This window comes from Chinchilla lanigera, unplaced genomic scaffold (genome assembly GCF_000276665.1).
Source record: "Chinchilla lanigera isolate Chin_1 unplaced genomic scaffold, ChiLan1.0 scaffold00168, whole genome shotgun sequence".
Lineage (NCBI taxonomy): Eukaryota > Metazoa > Chordata > Mammalia > Rodentia > Chinchillidae > Chinchilla > Chinchilla lanigera.
Genome location: NW_004955569.1, coordinates 1,687,229 through 1,690,772, shown reverse-complemented (window position 1 = coordinate 1,690,772; position 3,544 = coordinate 1,687,229). Strand labels below are relative to the sequence as shown.

General features: G+C 43.4%; 1 protein-coding gene across 1 annotated transcript in view; it reads right to left on the bottom strand.

Moving 5' to 3' along the window:
- LOC102019119 (zinc finger protein 501-like) overlaps window positions 1–3,062 on the bottom strand; it is a 14,307-nt gene extending 11,245 nt beyond the window's left edge. The window contains exon 1 of the mRNA XM_013509378.1: window positions 2,951–3,062. The gene's annotated coding sequence lies outside the window, so the exon portion shown is untranslated. The remainder of the gene's footprint in view (window positions 1–2,950) is intronic.
- Window positions 3,063–3,544: the final 482 nt, after the last annotated feature.

Here is a 3,544-nt window from a genome sequence, read left to right as displayed (position 1 = left end):
GTGAGTTCGGTTCCCAGTACCGGAGAAAAACCAAAAAAAAAAAAAAAAAAAAGAACTGAAACATTGGGCCAGAGATGTAGCTTAGCAACCAGCAACAGCACCTGACAGGCAAGCATGATGTCCTGAATTTGATTCCCAAAAACAAAACATAAAAAAAAGTAAAAGAACCAAAACATTTACCCAGGCATAGCGGTGCAGGCCTGAAATCCTACCACTCCAGGGGCTACTTCAAGAGACTCTGAGAATTGAACAATAACCTGGGGCTACATTGTGTGTTCAAGGTCAGCGTGAAATACAAAATAAGACCCAGTCCCCCTCCCTAATAACAAGCACAACATTATAACTAACAAGGTAGCACATGTCAGTCAACTCAATAGAAAAGGACATAGCAACACTATCAAGACATTTCACTACCTTAGGAAACAAAGTAAGACTTGGTATTAATACTTTTTTTTCCAAACTTGGGACAATGTAGGTAAGAATAAGACGCTTCCTACACACCTTAAAATCTTTGGTGTCCAAAAAAAAAAAAAAAAAAAAAAAAAAAATCTTTGGTGTCCAACACAAACTCTTGTTCTACTTCAGCTATAATATGGAACATACTTTCAAACATCCAATAGTAGTGTTCTAATTTCCTAACTTACCTCAGAAAATGATTAGCTGAGCTGATCTGTAGACACAGAAGAATTTATCTTTAAGTTTCAGTCCTTTCTATAGGCCTGTGATATTTTTCCTACTCTAACGAAGCAAGCAAATAATACTTCAATATTGTCCTACTAAATCAAGTTCACTTCAGAAGTACTTTACCGTTCTGGTTGCTGTGTGGGACACTGCAAATTCCCTTGAGTTCCCATTTCCTCTTTAATCCCCTTGGCTCTTTCTATTCAAAAGCCCTCTTTTTCTTTTTTTTTTCTTTTTTTTTTTCCTGGTACCAGGAATCGAACTCACAATCTCGCGTTTGCCAGGCAGGCGCTGTGCCGCTGAGCTAAATCCCCAGCCCTCAAAGCCCTCTTATTCTTAATTCTTTCATATGCATGCACATCTTAACTATGGGAATCTACCCCTACTTCATAGTTGTTCTACACAAAATCCACCTCAATCAGTGTTTCAATCTTCAAATCAACGTCTAGACAAACTCCAAGGACTACAGCAATTATTTTAGACATGCCACCCATTTCTCTTTCCACTCATACATTTATCATATCAAAGCATCACTGTAGATCCCACAGTTCACAATGTTTCTCAGTGTGCGATTAACAGGCAGCACCTTCAGAAGTTGTTCTAGGCAGGAGCAATTTCCCCTCAAGAACTACTGCATCATCATCCCGTGCATATTTGTCAGCATTGTAAACTCTATGAAAAGCAGCAATTCAACAGTCCAATTGCAAAGAAGAGTTTATTAGTTAGCTTATAAATAGGGAACTTAGCCGGGCGTGGTGGCGCACGCCTGTAATCCCAGCCCTGGGGAGGCTGAGGTAGGCGGATCCTTGTGAGTTCGAGGCCACACTGGGCTACAAAGTGAGCTCAAGTTCAGCCTGAACTGCATAGCGAGATCCTGTCTCAAAAAGACCAAAAAAAAAAAAAAAAAAAAAAAAGGAAACCTAGCTAGGGAAATGGCCTGAAGTCAATTTAGGAAATTAGTCATTTTGGTAAGAATTAAAATGAGAACAGACTACAACCTAAGACTGAACCAGCAGTAACTTTATCCCCCAGGAAAAAGGCAGGCTCCTCTCTACTAGAGAGAGTTGCAGCTGCGAACTACTAAACTCCTGAGTTTCCAAAAATTTAAAATACAAATAGCCAGTTTTCCTCTAAAACCTGTTTCTATTAGGCCCTGCGTGCCGAGGAAATCGGTCAGACAGCCTGGGGGCAAACTGCTTTGGCTCGACGTGGTGGCTCACGACTGTACTCCTGTAAGGGTCGAGAAACTCGTTGCGTGAAGGAAGACTCCAAGAGACGTTCTCTCATGCAAAAAGCAAGGGGATTTTATTTACCAAGCATGCATGGGGCTCACTGAACGGGCAGGAACAGAGAGCTCCGAGCCGGAGTTCAGCCGGACTTTTAAACCAAAAAACCACAAAAAGCGGGTATTTTGCAAGCGAATTTACAAAAGCAGATAGCGTTGGTTAGTTCAAACTGACCTTTACAATCATTGGTGGGGGATTGGCGGGGAGATACAAGAATGAGGAAGTTTAGCTTAAGGGCAGGGGAGTTACTCTGAGTGGCTTTCCCGAGAACAGGATGGGAGTTTATTTCCTGAAACTCCTAGCACCTCCTGGGCAGTCTCACACTGCTTATCTATAGATGGAGGACAGTTGGCTCCCATAAAATTTTTCCTTTACACTCCCAGCACACTGGAGGGTTAAGGATGAACAGGAGTTCGAGGCCAGGCTAGTTACGTAGGTAAAAGTGTATGCAAAAAAGACTTATTTTCAATACACACAATCAGGTGTCACAGGTAGCCTGGATACGCACTTGAGACGCATCCTGGCAATCAAGGAGTGATTCTTGTTTTTTGATTTGGTTCCGGATCTCATCGCTCAGTGTTTAGTAAGATGACAAATTCTGCTTTCTGCTGTAACATCATTGTGAGTAAAGGTCTCACACAAGTCATTCAAATGATATATCTTTCATTTTGAGGATGGAACCCAGGTTTGCCCGAAAACCACTGCACTCGTCAAACTGGGGGAGATACCGGTGTGCCTGGGGCTATCCAAGAAGGCATTCTGGGCTTACACTGTCACAGTTCGGACAGTATGCAGGTGACCCCGAACTGTCCCTGCCTGAGCAAATGCAAATGGGGACACATAATAAGGCAGGACTAAAGTCTTAGGAAGACCTCAGTGGCCGGAGCTCAGCAGCGAAGCTGTAGATTGCCATAGCCGGTTCTGGCCACTTCCAGAACTCACACAATTCCATCTTATTCCCAGTTCTCATCCCATAAAGTTACCATTGTGTGGCTTCAGGGTCTCCGAGGATTCTTTGCACCCCGCAGTAAGAAGAGATCATAGAGACAGTTCTAGCAAACTGCGGGCTCTCAGGACTGAACGCACATTGAGCACTTCCACACTCGGTCAGAGGAAGAGCCCGCCTCCCTTGGCCCACCTGATTGGGTAGTTCAGCCAGCCCGCTCCTTTACATGATTGGCTTCTGGACCTGTCTCTCTCTTGTCACGTTGGTCTCATCTAACAGGACTAATCCTTGCATGTAAGGGTTTTACTACTGGCTTTTGAGAGTTACCCCGGGTTTCTTAAAAGACTCAGCACGCTTCCCGGAAAGTGAGTCCCAAGTGTGCTCAGAAAGTTCCTGGGGGAATTTCCTGTGGAAGAACCAATCCTCAGATGACATAAAATTTTATGAGACCAAGTCAGCTCAGAAAAAATTGGAATGGGTGCGGGCTGCTGTTGGGAATGAAGCAATAGGCTTTATTGCTAAGATTTTCACACAGTCTCTCTCAGTCTCCTTATTTTTCTACAACTAAATTAGTATCCGTCCACCAAGAGAAATGCATTGTAGTGTAAATGCAGACACCGCACATAAATGG